This window comes from Bombina bombina, chromosome 5, assembly GCF_027579735.1.
Source record: "Bombina bombina isolate aBomBom1 chromosome 5, aBomBom1.pri, whole genome shotgun sequence".
Lineage (NCBI taxonomy): Eukaryota > Metazoa > Chordata > Amphibia > Anura > Bombinatoridae > Bombina > Bombina bombina.
In genome coordinates, this window is record NC_069503.1 from 497391674 (window position 1) to 497409217 (window position 17544).

At 44.3% G+C, this 17544-nt stretch overlaps 1 protein-coding gene across 3 annotated transcripts in view; it reads right to left on the reverse strand.

Moving 5' to 3' along the window:
- C5H18orf21 (chromosome 5 C18orf21 homolog) overlaps nt 1-17544 on the reverse strand; it is a 92783-nt gene that overhangs the window by 9107 nt on the left and 66132 nt on the right. The window lies entirely within an intron of this gene.

The following is a 17544-nucleotide window of genomic DNA, read 5'->3' on the forward strand; positions in this document are numbered from 1 at the left end:
ACATGGGGAGAGGAAGGCGGACTATCCTCATTACCTTCAGTCAAAGAATCATCTAGGGCTATATTTTTAAGTGACACAATATGATCTTTAAAGTGTTTAGACACATTAGTGCACTTGGGACACATTTTGAGTGGGGGTTCCACCATAGCTTCTGAACACATAGAGCAAGGTTTTTCCTTAGTGTCAGACATGTTTAACAGATTGGTATTATACACAAGCAGGCTTGGAAAAACACTTTATGTAATAAAAAATACAATTTGCAATAAATGATACTGTTACTTTAAGATAATAAAAGCGCACACAATTTTACAAAACAGTGAAAAATGAACCAAATCTCTTGAAATTTTTACAGTATGTGCCTAATGCTTCGATATGATTGCACAGCAAGTTTCAGCCTGATTAACCCTTTAATGCCCAAACCGGAGCTGCCTAAAGCAAACAACCGGTTAATAAACTACAGCACCTTGCCACAGCAGCCTGCTGTGGCCCTACCTTCCCTTAAGGATTGAATTTGAGAAAAGCAAGCCTCCTGAAGTCCTCAAGCAGTCTCTGGACCCATGTGAAGCAACATGCAGGGAAATCTTGTCAGAATAAACTGCGCAACTGAGGCGCGAAATTAGGCCCCTCCCACTCCACAGCTGTGAGGCCTTCAGAACCCAATTTAGGTGACTAAAAATAATGCCATGTGGAATAAAACCCAAATAAACACATCAAAAGTGCTTAAAAGTGTCAATAAAGAGTATTTTTCTAAACAAAATAATCGATTGCCCTGCTAAAGTGATAACCAGTCTATTGAGCCCACTTAAATAAGCCTCTAGTTCTATACTAAGTTTCAGAACATGGCTTACCCTTCCCACATGGGGAATCTTGTCAGTCTTCTAGCATTATCTTGTCTTGACAAGAAAAAATATGACTGAAACATACCTCAAAGCAGTTAAGCCTGAAAACTGTTCCCCCCAACTGAAGTTTTCTGGTACTCCTCAGTCCTGTGTGGGAACAGCAATGGATTTTAGTTACAACATGCTAAAATCATTTTCTTCTCAGCAGAATTCTTCATCATATTTCTGCCAGAGAGTAAATAGCACAAACCGGTACTATTTAAAAATAAACTTTTGATTGAAGATATAAAAACTACAAATCTAACACCACATTCACTTTACCCTCCCGTGGAGATGCTACTTGTTAGAGCGGCAAAGAGAATGACTGGGGGCGGAGCCAGAGGGGGAGCTATATGGACAGCTTTGCTGTGTGCTCTCTTTGCCACTTCCTGTAGGGAATGAGAATATCCCACAAGTAAGGATGAATCCGTGGACTGGATACACCTTGCAAGAGAAATTATGATACATGGTAACGTGTGTTGAAATAAGACCCCTACATAAAAAGGATCAAAAACATGAAATGGATAAATAAAAAGCCTCTCAATATGAGAGAGATAAAAATACGTAAAACCTGTACAGAACAGGATAACAAACATATAATATATATATGCTATGATAAATTATCAACACATCAGTGTCTTAAATCAGTTAGGAGATTACTACTCCTTTAGTGACTTTGTTTTCTACCATAAAACGGATTGAGACCATACACATATTTAACTTCACTTATATTGAACTGCTACCCAATGGCAGCCAAATCAGACAATTAAGATGTCAAGAAATAATAAGACATCCAGCCCCAGCAGAGAAACAAACCAACAATTCTGGTATGAAAGTCCACGAGCAAGTTATAAGGGTCAAGGAATGTCAAAGACACGAAAGAATAACATCTCAACAAGAGAAGGATAAAAATATTGTATTCCTATAAACAAAAACACTAGGACTCGTAGTATGATTCATGAAATCATACATGAGAAGATAACCTAATATTTCTAAATAAAAAACATAATTTATGCTTACCTGATAAATTCCTTTCTTCTGTAGTGTGATCAGTCCACGGGTCATCATTACTTCTGGGATATTACTCCTCCCCAACAGGAAGTGCAAGAGGATTCACCCAGCAGAGCTGCATATAGCTCCTCCCCTCTACGTCACTCCCAGTCATTCGACCAAGGACCAACGAGAAAGGAAAAGCCAAGGGTGAAGTGGTGACTGGAGTATAAATTAAAAAATATTTACCTGCCTTAAAAACAGGGCGGGCCGTGGACTGATCACACTACAGAAGAAAGGAATTTATCAGGTAAGCATAAATTATGTTTTCTTCTGTTAAGTGTGATCAGTCCACGGGTCATCATTACTTCTGGGATACCAATACCAAAGCAAAAGTACACGGATGACGGGAGGGATAGGCAGGCTCTTTATACAGAAGGAACCACTGCCTGAAGAACCTTTCTCCCAAAAATAGCCTCCGATGAAGCAAAAGTGTCAAATTTGTAAAATTTGGAAAAAGTATGAAGCGAAGACCAAGTTGCAGCCTTGCAAATCTGTTCAACAGAGGCCTCATTCTTGAAGGCCCAAGTGGAAGCCACAGCTCTAGTAGAATGAGCTGTAATTCTTTCAGGAGGCTGCTGTCCAGCAGTCTCATAAGCTAAACGAATTATGCTACGAAGCCAAAAAGAAAGAGAGGTAGCGGAAGCTTTTTGACCTCTCCTCTGCCCAGAGTAAATGACAAACAGAGAAGACGTTTGTCGAAATTCCTTAGTTGCCTGTAAGTAAAATTTTAGAGCACGGACTACATCCAGGTTGTGCAGTAGACGTTCCTTCTTTGAAGAAGGATTTGGGCATAAAGAAGGAACAACAATCTCTTGATTGATATTCCTGTTAGTAACTACCTTAGGTAAGAACCCAGGTTTAGTACGCAGGACTACCTTATCCGAATGAAAAATCAAATAAGGAGAATCACAATGTAAGGCTGATAATTCAGAGACTCTTCGAGCCGAGGAAATAGCCATTAAAAATAGAACTTTCCAAGATAACAACTTTATATCAATGGAATGAAGGGGTTCAAACGGAACGCCCTGTAAAACATTAAGAACAAGGTTTAAACTCCATGGTGGAGCAACAGTTTTAAACACAGGCTTAATTCTGGCCAAAGCCTGACAAAAAGCCTGGACGTCAGGAACTTCTGACAGACGTTTGTGTAACAGAATGGACAGAGCTGAGATCTGTCCCTTTAATGAACTAGCAGATAAACCCTTTTCTAAACCTTCTTGTAGAAAAGACAATATCCTAGGAATCCTAACCTTACTCCAAGAGTAACCTTTGGATTCACACCAATATAGGTATTTACGCCATATCTTATGGTAAATCTTTCTGGTAACAGGTTTCCTAGCCTGTATTAAGGTATCAATAACTGACTCAGAAAATCCACGTCTTGATAAAATCAAGCGTTCAATTTCCAAGCAGTCAGCTTCAGAGAAGTTAGATTTTGATGTTTGAAGGGACCCTGTATCAGAAGGTCCTGTTTCAGAGGTAGAGACCAAGGTGGACAGGATGACATGTCCACCAGGTCTGCATACCAAGTCCTGTGTGGCCACGCAGGTGCTATTAGAATCACTGATGCTCTCTCTTGTTTGATTCTGGCAATCAATCGAGGAAGCAACGGGAAGGGTGGAAACACGTAAGCCATCCTGAAGTCCCAAGGTGCTGTCAGAGCATCTATCAGGACTGCTCCTGGATCCCTGGATCTGGACCCGTAACGAGGAAGCTTGGCGTTCTGTCGAGACGCCATGAGATCTATCTCTGGTTTGCCCCAACGTCGAAGTATTTGGGCAAAGACCTCCGGATGAAGTTCCCACTCCCCCGGATGAAAAGTCTGACGACTTAAGAAATCCGCCTCCCAGTTCTCCACTCCCGGGATGTGGATTGCTGACAGGTGGCAAGAGTGAGACTCTGCCCAGCAAATTATCTTTGATACTTCCATCATAGCTAGGGAGCTTCTTGTCCCTCCCTGATGGTTGATGTAAGCTACAGTCGTGATGTTGTCCGACTGAAACCTGATGAACCCCCGAGTTGTCAACTGGGGCCAAGCCAGGAGGGCATTGAGAACTGCTCTCAATTCCAGAATGTTTATTGGCAGGAGACTCTCCTCCTGACTCCATTGTCCCTGAGCCTTCAGAGAATTCCAGACGGCACCCCAACCTAGAAGGCTGGCGTCTGTTTTTACAATTGTCCAGTCTGGTCTGCTGAATGGCATCCCCCTGGACAGATGTGGCCGAGAAAGCCACCATAGAAGAGAATTTCTGGTCTCTTGATCCAGATTCAGAGAAGGGGATAAGTCTGAGTAATCCCCATTCCACTGACTTAGCATGCACAGTTGCAGTGGTCTGAGGTGTAAGCGTGCAAAGGGTACTATGTCCATTGCCGCTACCATTAAGCCGATTACCTCCATGCATTGAGCCACTGACGGGTGTTGAATGGAATGAAGGGTGCGGCAAGCACTTTGAAGTCTTGTTAGCCTGTCCTCTGTCAGGTAAATCTTCATTTCTACAGAATCTATAAGAGTCCCCAGGAAGGGAACTCTTGTGAGTGGAACGAGTGAACTTTTCTTTTCGTTCACCTTCCATCCATGTGACCTTAGAAATGCCAGCACTAACTCTGTATGAGACTTGGCAGTTTGAAAGCTTGAAGCTTGTATCAGAATGTCGTCTAGGTATGGAGCTACCGAGATTCCCCGCGGTCTTAGTACCGCCAGAAGAGCACCCAGAACCTTTGTGAAGATTCTTGGAGCTGTAGCCAATCCGAATGGAAGAGCCACAAACTGGTAATGCCTGTCTAGGAAGGCAAACCTTAGGTACCGATAATGATCTTTGTGAATCGGTATGTGAAGGTAAGCATCTTTTAAATCTACAGTGGTCATGTATTGACCCTCTTGGATCATAGGTAAAATTGTCCGAATAGTCTCCATCTTGAACGATGGAACTCTTAGGAATTTGTTTAGGATCTTTAAGTCCAGGATTGGTCTGAAAGTTCCCTCTTTTTTGGGAACCACAAACAGATTTGAGTAAAACCCCTGTCCCTGTTCCGATCGTGGAACTGGATGGATTACTCCCATTAACAAGAGCTCTTGTATGCAGCGTAGAAACGCCTCTTTCTTTGTCTGGATTGTTGACAATCTTGACAGATGAAATCTCTCTCTTGGAGGAGAGTATTTGAAGTCCAGAAGGTATCCCTGAGATATTATCTCTAGCGCCCAGGGATCCTGAACATCTCTTGCCCAAGCCTGGGTGAAGAGAGAAAGTCTGCCCCCCACTAGATCCGATCCCGGATCGGGGGCCCTCAATTCATGCTGTTTTAGGGGCAGCAGCAGGTTTCCTAGTCTGCTTGCCCTTGTTCCAGGACTGGTTAGGTTTCCAGCCTTGTCTGAAGCGAGCAACAGCTCCTTCCTGTTTTGGTGCAGAGGAAGTTGATACTGCTCCTGCTTTGAAATTATGAAAGGAACGAAAATTAGACTGTCTAGTCTTGGCTTTGGCTTTGTCCTGAGGCAGGGCATGGCCTTTACCTCCTGTAATGTCAGCGATAATCTCTTTCAACCCGGGCCCGAATAAGGTCTGCCCTTTGAAAGGTATATTAAGCAATTTAGACTTAGAAGTAACATCAGCTGACCAGGATTTTAGCCACAGCGCCCTGCGTGCCTGAATGGCGAATCCTGAATTCTTCGCCGTAAGTTTAGTAAGATGTACTACGGCCTCCGAAATGAATGAATTAGCTAGTTTAAGGACTCTAAGCCTGTCCGTAATGTCGTCCAGAGTAGCTGAACCAATGTTCTCTTCCAGAGACTCAATCCAGAATGCCGCTGCAGCCGTGATCGGCGCAATGCATGCAAGGGGTTGCAATATAAAACCTTGTTGAACAAACATTTTCTTAAGGTAACCCTCTAACTTTTTATCCATTGGATCTGAAAAAGCACAGCTATCCTCCACCGGGATAGTGGTACGCTTAGCTAAGGTAGAAACTGCTCCCTCCACCTTAGGGACCGTTTGCCATAAGTCCCTTGTGGTGGCGTCTATTGGAAACATTTTTCTAAATATCATAGGGGGAGAGAACGGCACACCGGGTCTATCCCACTCCTTAGTAACAATTTCAGTAAGTCTCTTAGGTATAGGAAAAACCTCAGTACTCGTCGGTACCGCAAAATATTTATCCAACCTACACATTTTCTCTGGTATTGCAACTGTGTTACAATCATTCAGAGCCGCTAACACCTCCCCTAGTAATACACGGAGGTTTTCCAGTTTAAATTTAAAATTTGAAATATCTGAATCCAGTCTGTTTGGATCAGAACCGTCACCCACAGAATGAAGTTCTCCGTCCTCATGTTCTGCCACCTGTGACGCAGTGTCTGACATGGCCCTAATATTATCAGCGCACTCTGTTCTCACCCCAGAGTGATCACGCTTACCTCTTAGTTCTGGTAATTTAGCCAAAACCTCAGTCATAACAGTAGCCATATCCTGTAATGTGATTTGTAATGGCCGCCCAGATGTACTCGGCGCTACAATATCACGCACCTCCCTCTGAGCGGGAGATGTAGGTACTGACACGTGAGGCGAGTTAGTCGGCATAACTCTCCCCTCGTTGTTTGGTGAAATTTGTTCAATTTGTACAGATTGACTTTTATTTAAAGTAGCATCAATACAGTTAGTACATAAATTTCTATTGGGCTCCACTTTGGCATTGCAACAAATGACACAGGTATCATCCTCTGAATCAGACATGTTTAACACACTAGCAAATAAACTTGCAACTTGGAAATACAATTCAATTAGAATAATATTAAAATGTACTGTGCCTTTAAGAAGCACAGAAGATCTATGACAGTTGAAAATTAATAAATTGAAACAGTTATAGCCTCAATCCTTGTAAACAACACAACTTTAGCAAAGGTTTAATCCCATTAGCAAAGATAACAAATTCTGAAAGCAGGAAACAAATTACAGAATAAACGTTTTTTATCTCAGTCAAACTATAATTCTCACAGCTCTGCTGAGAGAAATTACCTCCCTCAAAATAAGTTTTGAAGACCCCTGAGCTCTGTAGAGATGAACCGGATCATGCAGGGAATACAATGAGTTGCTGACTGAAATATTTGATGCATAGAAAAAGCGCCAAAAAACGGCCCCTCCCCCTCACACACAGCAGTGAGGGAGAACAGAAACTGTCAGAAAAACAGATTAAGCAACTGCCAAGTGGAAAAATAGTGCCCAAACATTTATTCACACAGTACCTCAGCAAATGAAAACGATTTTACATTCCAGCAAAAACGTTAAACATAATCTCTAGTTATTAAACAGCTTTATGTATTTCTTACAGTGTAATTCTAGTGAAGTACCATTCCCCAGAATACTGAAGTGTAAAGTATACATACATGACATTATATCGGTATGGCAGGATTTTCTCATCAATTCCATTGTCAGAAAATAAAAACTGCTACATACCTCTATGCAGATTCATCTGCCCGCTGTCCCCTGATCTGAAGTTTACCTCACTCCTCAGATGGCCGAGAACAGCAATATGATCTTAACTACTCCGGCTAAAATCATAGCAAAACTCTGGTAGATTCTTCTTCAAACTCTGCCAGAGAGGTAATAACACACTCCGGTGCTATTTTAAAATAACAAACTTTTGATTGAAGATATAAAACTAAGTATAATCACCATAGTCCTCTCACACATCCTATCTAGTCGTTGGGTGCAAGAGAATGACTGGGAGTGACGTAGAGGGGAGGAGCTATATGCAGCTCTGCTGGGTGAATCCTCTTGCACTTCCTGTTGGGGAGGAGTAATATCCCAGAAGTAATGATGACCCGTGGACTGATCACACTTAACAGAAGAAATGTCAGTGTTCAAAAATCACTATCAAATTGAACAAGAGATATGAAAACATGTCACAGCAGACGTAAATATCTCAATATGAGAAATCACAATATTGTATTCCTAAAACCATAGAAATAACTAAATATATATATACATACACACTGTATATTAGTGTCCTAAAAACACTAAGACGTGAAGTATGATACATTGAAACCATACTAAAAGAAATAAATTAATGTTCAAAATCACTAACAAATTGAGCATGAGACATGAAAACATGTCACGGGCAAAAGTAAATATCTCAATATGAGAAAAATCTCAATATCGCATTTCTAAAACCATAGAAAGAACTATATATGTATATTAGTGTCCTAAAAACACTAAGCCGTGAAGTATGATACATTGAAAACATACTAGACACAGACGAAAAGGTAAAGATCCCCTCATAAGAGAAGGATTAATTACAGAGTCTCTTATCAAAAAATTAGAACTATATTATGAAATAATATATGTCCTATAAAGAGGCTACTGTCACAGAGTAACAATCTCCAAAGGAAAAGATTGAATAGTCTGTATACACATAAATATAAAAATGTGAATAAATTAGAGAAAGCCCCTCAGTCAATATAGATAATATAAAATAAGAATGTATTTTCCTTGAGCTGGCGGCAAATACAAGGTATAGTCAGGAGAAAGACATACTTAAAAATAAAACAAGTAGATTTCTGAAATGTAAACTAAAAACAAATATTTTAATTTCCACCCAGAATATGCAAGGAGGGCTACTATACTAGGCATTAAAATAATACCCCAAAACTAGCCCGTGTAGGGAAGGGTCCTATTTAACCCCATTACTGCCGGATGCAATATCCACAATATGGAGCAATTAAAATTAAAGGTGATGGGGGGGCGGAGCTAACCGCTGTTAGAAGCAGATGTGCCTTGAGAGAGCTCTCTAAGCCTTAACTTAGGAAAAGCATTATTTTACCCTATCTTTGGGCTCATCTGAGGGTAAACCTTGCCCTGTTACATCTGGGAACATAGCCCTCTGCCTTTGAAGGCGTTTTTTGCCTAAATAACACAGACCGGGTTCTAACCCAGCCAGGTTGCGCTGCCTGCATTTGCTCAGGAGGGTCGGGGATCTGCTCCGGAGCCGAGAACACATCCTGCCTGCCAGCCTGAGAAGCGGAGATCCTGAGCAGCCGACCAAAGTGTGATCCGGAGATCCTACAGTCCGACTAAGCCCCATTCCGTTTACACAGGACCCTCCGCTGGATACCCGCCCGAGATCGCTGCACAGGACTGGGTAAGCTAACGCCGCTTGCGGCTACCTGGGCTAACGAGCCATACTATTCTCTCACCATCTGTAGTGGCCAGGCCCCAATTAAGTACCCGGTATTTCACCTCACTGAGGTCCCTGGGAGTCTTGGTGCGAAGCGCCGCCATATTGCCTAAGGCCCCTTAGCCCCAGAGACAGTGACGCCTCCCGTACCCAGGGCTTGTGGAAACCACACAGAGGGCTGCTGTTTACCTCACCACCTTGGAAGACAACTAGGTGCTGGTAATCCAGTTTGCACCTAACAGCTTTCAATACCGCAGCCCTCACCCGCACTAAGCAACTGCCAGAGCGGCCCAGTGCCGGACCCACGTGGCTGCTTTTTAAGTCAGGGCTTTTCAGCAGACTGTGTAGAGGGCTCTGAGAAGGGCTGCTGTTCACAGGGAGTCTCACACCGTAAAGCCAGCCAAACGAGACCGTCTATATAATTTGGGCCATTCCTGTTACCACCCAGTGACCTCCAAACTGACACCTATCCCTGCAACAAGCCTCACTCTGGAGTATATTGAGACCTAAGCTCCTGAAAGCCAAGTAGGCCTCTCCTTGCAATTGTCCTCCCACCTGGACACTTTCTACCTTACCCCACTGTGGACATTGCTTTTGGGGTGGATTTGAGGAGAATAAATAAAAGTCTTACTCATCACAGTGCTCCTTCCACCTATTGGGCCCCACACATTCCACAGCCCAACAACCTCTTGTGGATACTCAAATGCCCTGTGCGCCTAGCCCAGGCTCATAGTCACCTCCAAAACACTGCTCCTCGCCTCCTGCATAGCCTCATTTACTGCACCAGCTTGTCTTCTTATTTTGCAAAATTTAGCTGCTGCGTCAGCTTATGTGCCTTTGGGCTTTCAGCCCAAAGTGGAGTGTTGTATTGCTTTACTGTTTACCTAACCATTTTCATTCCTTGCAGGTTCTATCTACAGTAATGGTTATAGCTGTTAATTAGATAAGTGTATACTTAAGTGTCAACCCCTCAAGACTCCCCCTTTCCGGCCTAGCTAGTCTAGGCTGGTCACAGCCACTTCCCCTTTTCCCTTCCTTTGGGTCGTATCCCCCTTCCCTGAGTTGAGAGGAGGTTTTGTAGGCCATGGGGCAGCCCGCACTGTAGCACTATCCTTAGGGTACTGTGTTTGATATTTAAAGTGCATAACTGTATAAGGTCTAACTAACTTGTTTTTGTTATGATTTTTTCTGAAAACTTGTGAGCTACTTCTTGATGCCAAGACCCCAGTCAGCCAGATAGAAGCGGGTCATTATAGTGCTGTATTTTACGTTAAAATCTACAGAGAATCCATGCAGGCGCACAAAATGCCTCAAGCATTTAAGAGAAAACAGAAACCCCATAACACCCCTAAACGCACGGTGGTAGACCACTTTAGCAAGCCCACCTCTAGGTCTCAGGCTGGTTCTGATGAGGAACTCACAGATGCTAGCAGCTCAAATGAAACCCTTGGAGGGGCGACCCTGATCAAGTCTGTGGGGTGCTCATTACGTGCAGATACAGAGGCCAACAACAACCTTATGGACTCTATCACTTCGCTTCTGGCTTCCCACCACGATTCTCTATCCAAAAAATTTGAGAAGAGCTATGCAGATCTGAAACGTGATATAGCCACTATAGGTGAGCGAACTGACGCGCTAGGGCGTAAACAGGAAGATTTAATGATTGATCACACCAACCTGCTTGGTTACTCACAGGGCCTAGCAGAGCAAATAACTGACCTATTAGTCAAATTGGCCGACCTAGAAGACCGAACCCAACGCAATAATATCCGGGTGAAGGGCGTCCCTGAGACTGTCTCCCCTCAAGATCTAGAGAAATATTTAAGGGAACTGTTCACAGCAATCCTAGGCCCAGAAGACGGTCAGGAGATGCTGATTGACCGAGCACATAGGGCGCTAAGGCAAAGATCTGCAGAGGGCGATAAGCCTAGAGATGTTATAGCTTGCCTGCACTACTATACCTTCAGAGATAAACTACTCCGAGCACTTGCAGGTGACAGAGGCCTCCCCGACCAATACATTGATATCCAAATCTATCAGGATCTTTCTCCACACACCCTCAAGCTGCGTCGCCACTATCAACCCTTCACCAAGTTGCTGAGAGACAAAGCTATAAAATACAGATGGGGGTTTCCTGTTAAGCTACACATAACCAAGGACGGACAACAGTTCACAGCCTCTTCACCCCAACAGGCCAGAGAACTCTTACAAAGATTGAACCTGTTACCATCGGATCCACCTGAGACCCAACACCATAGGGACGCCACCAATGGGTTGAGAGCGTCGGCCCCAGAGTGGCGGCCTCTCCCCCAAAGAGTTAGTAATGCCCAGAAAAGACCCTCACAGTCTTTAAGCAAGAACCTTTCTACATGCAACGTTACTGCGGAACACTGTGACTCATGAGTCCCCTTTATTCCAGCACTTGAAACTGGATTTTGTGCCGGGAGTCACTCCACTCCCTTTGATGGCCTTGGTACCTCTTCCCCTGAAGGTTAGGTGAGGAGGCCCATTTATGTGGACCTTATTTTTCTCTTTTCTTTCTTTTTCTCTTTTGTTGCTCTAATTACCTAGAATAGATTACCTTGATATTTCTCTTTGGTTGGTTTCCTCTTCTTATCTGCTACCTTGCTATATATTATGAAACGTAAGTGTTAATATGTCACTTAATAACATTACTGCTGAATGTTGCCTGTTTGTTATCCTTTGTTCACTATGACATTGCCTGTGCAGGCTCGCAGGCGTTGGGGGTAACGTGGGAGACGATAAAGGAGTATAGCTCCCACTTGTACAAAGCTCTATTGTGGCCCTCCCCCCGTTTCCCTCGAGGCCCGCGACAACCTATTGCAGTTTGCATGGGTGCTGCCCCAAGGGAATGGCTCCAGAGTAAAATGAAGAGTTATACCTACATGGTGGTATAACCAACATAACTGCGAATATTTGTGTGTCACTCAATAACTTTACTGTGCACGATGGCTCTTCTTAAATGTTATTTAACTGTTTAACTATGTTGCACTTTAGGTAATGCTTTGTTTTTTGTTGAGTTGCTTGTCTATCACCTCCGGCCAACCATACACTAACTTATACAGACTCGTGGGCGTTGGGGGGGGTATGGGGAAGAGCGAGGACTGCCATTCCCTCCTGTGAACTTAGGAGGGGCCACCTACTGATAGGAGGAGATCTCAATTTAGTCTGGGACCCTACCCTAGATAAAAAAACAACTAACATACGCCTTACTGACCGGAACCTCACTACCCAGTCCAATGCGCTATGTAAACTCATGTACCAACATGGCCTCTATGACATATGGCGCTGTCTTGCCCCGACCGAAAGGGATTACACTCACCACTATAAGCCACACAACTCCTACTCTAGGATTGATTACTTTTTATGCGACTCTTGGACTCTAGACCAATTCCATACCCCGCGCATACGGCCATGCTCCTGGTCGGACCATGACCTGGTTAGTGCTCGGTGCTCGATATTGCGACCCCCTGATAGCAGGCCCTCTTGGAGACTGCCAGATCAATTTCTCTCGGAGGGGGAGATCCCCCTACTAGCAGAGATAATCTCAGATTTTCTGAAACATAACCATACGGGAGACACGAGCCTGGAAATATTGTGGGCCTCGATTAAAGCTTACCTCAGAGGTCATTTCCTGAAAAAAAGCTTGCAATTGAAAGCTAAGAGTAAGATCCCCCTCGCTAAACTGTATGCGGAACTAAGACAGATTGACAGGCTCTCCTACCCCCATCCTTGCCATCCGGATAGGTTCCATTAGAGATGAGATCAATAAGAGAGAGCAGCTTCGGGTTCAAGCTAACCTATTTAGGCTCAAACAATTATATTTCCACAAAGGAAATAAGGCCGATAGACTACTTGCCCGTAAGCTTAGGGACCGTGCGGTTCAAGCCAGGATCCCCATGATCAAAACAACAACAGGCGCGGTTTACTCACCTAGAGATATAGGGAAGGCGTTTGCCGACTACTATACCTCCCTATACAACCTAGACAGCAACTCCCTGGGAGTCGACGCACGTAGGGCGGCGATCAAACAGTTCTTGGCGAAGTTGGACCTTCCCTCCTTAGATGCCGATTCTGTAGATGATCTGACTGCTCCCTTCACCCTAGAGGAGATTAAAACAGCTATCCTAACCCTAAAGCCCCACAAGGCACCGGGCCCAGATGGCTTCACAGGCTTATTCTTCCGCACCTTTGCCCAAACATTATCACCTATATTACTTCAACTCTATGACGAGGTGGCGAAGGCCGGAGCTTTTATCCCAGAGTTCTTAGAGGCAAGTATCCTGACTATCCCTAAAGACGGGAAAGACCCAGCACTATGTGAATGTGGTAGCTATCGGCCTATCTCACTTATTAATGTGGACGTAAAGGTCTACGATAAGGTCCTGGTGACCAGACTTGGACGACACTTGCCCTCGCTGGTCCATTTGGATCAAGTGGGATTCATACAAGGTAGGCAAGTTACGGATAATACCCGGAGGCTGCTGAATATCTTTATGGAAGCGTCTGACATGGGATTGCCCCTCCTCACCCTGTCTATGGATGCGGAAAAGGCGTTTGACAGGGTGGGGTGGGAATATATGTTTGGTATCCTGGAACACTTTGGGATCCCTCGATTTTTCCGCACTGCTGTGGCCGCTCTCTATGCCTCCCCGACGGCTGTGGTCAAGGGCTTGGGTTTCTGTTCCCCTAAAATTACTATCAGGAATGGGACCAGGCAGGGGTGTCCCCTGTCCCCACTCCTCTTCGCGCTGGCTATGGAGCCACTTGCAGAAGCAATTAGGAAAAACCCCATGATCCAGGGGCTTCAGATACACAATACACTCCAGAAGTTGGCGCTCTTCGCCGACGATCTCACCCTTTTTCTTACAAACCCGGTCTTGTCGCCCCCCCCTGAGACCATTGATTCCTTTAGCAGTATCTCGAACTATAAGATCAATGTGTCTAAAACAGAGGCCTATATGATCCACTTAGACCAGGCAGAACAGAAGTGTCTTCAGAGACTCTACTCGTTCCAGTGGTCAGTGAACGGGATACGACACCTGGGTGTCTTCCTATCGCACGACAAGGGTACAGTGATACTGGAAAATTACACTGCTCTTTTAAAAGAGGTTGATGCTCAAATGAAATTGAAGAAATATGAGGAAATATCGTGGATGGGCAGGATTGCTGCTCTGAAGAGGATGATCCTCCCCAAACTGACATATATCATGAGATGTATCCCTATCCCAGTGAAGATGCTGCGCAACTTCCAAACAATGTTCAATTCCTATATCTGGGATAATAAGAGACCGAGAGTTGCGGCAGCCACTCTTCAAGCGCCGGTTGAACGGGGTGGGCTAGGCCTGCCTAATGTCCAACTGTATCACCAAGCAGCAATGATCTCTCATGCCTCAGCCTGGGGGCAAGACCTCCCACTCGCGAGGTGGAGAGAGCTAGAACAAGCATCTCTCCCAGCATATATTGAACTCTCAGACCTGCTGTGGGTTCCCCCGCACTTAGCATCGCGGATAACTATTTCTAACCATCTGATTAAAGACTGTCAGTCGGCTTGGTTCCAGTTGAGATACAAATTTACTGATAGCCCCGCACCCTTCGCCCATCCATCCTGTTATCGCGCTCCTACAGGGACTCCCCAATATCAGGCTTACTGCCTGGAAGAATCTAGGGGTCGCCTCATTAGGGGACTTCTACCTGAACGATAACCTCCTCTCGCCCCGAGACATGATCGCAAGACTCGATATTCCTCTCCACTTGGAGTTTGATTTTATAAGACTCAGATCCCTTATGAGGGTGTGGTGATAAGATCAGGACACCCACCATCTGGAAGATTAGGTGGAAAGCGGGCCTACAATTATATAAGCCCCTCACCACTCACTACAAATCCCTCTTAGGGCCTCCCATTCTAGTAAAAACAAGACACATAATTTCCTGGGAAACTGAACTGAGACTTACCCACACGACACTTGACTGGTCTAAGGCTATTTTGGTGACTAAATCTGCACTACAATGTGTTACAATGTATGAACTCTATTTCAAGATCATTACCAAATGGCACCTAGTACCGGCTAAACTTCGGACTCTGTACCCTGGGCACTCACCTCTGTGTTGGAGAGCCTGTGGAGAAATAGGCACTCCGATTCATGTGTGGTGGTCATGTGACAGACTCCGACCGCTCTGGTCTAGGTTATGCACGGCCTTAGAACTCCCGACACCGGACACCCCAAGCCTGGCCCTTCTTCATATTGGAATAAAAAAATTGCCGATCCATAAGAGATACCTATATGTCTATTTGCTGACCTCGGTTAAAATGCTGATAGCCAGGAACTGGAAGAAACCGCAGCCTCCAAGATGGCAGGCTGTAGTTGACTACCTACAATACATCAAATCCATGGAAGACTATGTCTTTTGGATGAGAAATCAGTCAGGAACATCTGGCCTAATCTGGGAACCCTGGGAGACTTACTTGAAACAAACCTCATAATTAGGCTTTTCCCTTTAGAGCACTACCAGCCCATTTCTGGCAACGTTTCCCCCTAATCCCTGAGGGTGCACCTCACTGTGATTGTCCCGAGGTGCCCCTCATTTACTGACGGGGATTTCTCCTTCAATTGGTACCCTTCCCCTCCCCTCCTGATACTTTCCTTCCCCCTACCCCTATCTCCCCTCCTGATACTTTCCTTCCCCCTACCCCTATCCCTATCCCCCCTCCTTCCTCCTGTACCCTCCCCCCCCCACTGCACACTTCCTTTATGGGACTTGGGTGATTAAACACAACAACACTATATCTGCCCATATACACCGCATATACCATATATTTTCTTTTTCCAGTATTGATTTGTGTTCTTTAACTGTCAGGACTACTGAATATGGCATCACTTGCCATATATTTCCCCTTTTAAAAACTATAAAAACTTAAAATGTTATCAGAGTACCAATACATAACAAGATAACCGCTCATGCGCACACTAGATGGCTTCTTAATGTTATTGATGTCATTTATCTCCTGTATTATCGTGTGTACTATCGCTACCAATTATGTACAAAAAAAGTGCACTGTTATGTTGTTTTCACAATGTTCTTATCAATAAAAATGTATTTGAAAAAAAAAAAAAAAAAAAATTAAAGGTGATCCTGCCCACAAACATCGCCGCACTTCTCAACAAATACCCTCCAGCAAGAAGGAGGAGTCACGTACCAGGCTGGAGACACGATAATAGAGATAATGAGGAGCAGTGCATGGCAACAGATCCCTCTCTCTCTCTCAAGATACACTGACTTAGATAGTACTGTGAAGAAGGCGCGAAAATAGAGAGAGAAACGGGAGGTTGCAAGAGCGAAGTGGCGTAGAAACATGCTGCTATTTAATCTAAATTGCTAATAGCAGGCATAAGACCTGTCAAGTCACTAAAGAATAGCATCTACAGGAGCGCACTAAAATTAGTGATCGCTGGTGGGAAGCGTTTTGATAGAAGTGCGCACCGCCGCTGGCAAATAAAATAGTGGGGCCATTAATAAAAAAAAGTTAAAGTATAGGGAACATAACATCTGAGGTACTACACCCCATAATTAAAGTCTACATCTAAATAGCGTATCTACCCTAAACATACCCCAGTACCCTTTACTGGTACCTGTTCAAGAGCCCTGTCGAACGGTCCCATAGCCTATGCGGAGGACAGCAGGGTGGTCAACCACCTGGCACGGCAATACAAACCTGGGCAGAATATCAGACTGCTGTGATTGTGGCCAAACTGGACCCCGTGCATAAAGCATTCTAGGGCATTAAGCACGCGTGCCCCGAGTATAGATTCCCACAGCGAAACTGATTACACTTAACACTCCATTTGACAAAGTTGCGCTAATGCAGTCTCCTCTGGTTTGAGCATACAACAGTATGTATGGCAATATGTGCAGAAACCTCACAAACACTAATAGTGGCCTTTAGTAGAGGAGGATAAAATTTGACAGGCATAACAGCCTGAGCACCAACGGCCAAAGCAGGCGCAACAAATAACAGGCGCTCAAAATAATTGCACCATAAAATGTCCAATCTCTGAAATTGTACCAAAAACATACTTCTGACTACTTTTAAGCAGCAAATCTCTTATATAGCTAAATCTAAAAGACAGATTTGTAAAAAAAACAAATACACTGCACAAATTGGTCCTGATAATTAGGATCTGTAACAATATTAGTGGCATGCCCATACCAAGGTAGAACCGGGCAGGATTAGGAGCTTTTAGTATAGAAACAGTCCCAGCTTCCCATAAAGCCTGGGTTCTTACAACATCTGACCCTATAGAGGCTATTACAAGTGGCACAATCTGTGTAACTGGCAGACTTAACCCAGTACTCTGCTTTGCCACCAAATATCCCAAACTTGCGGATATACATCTCTGATATACAAACCCCTCCTGAGGGTAGCATG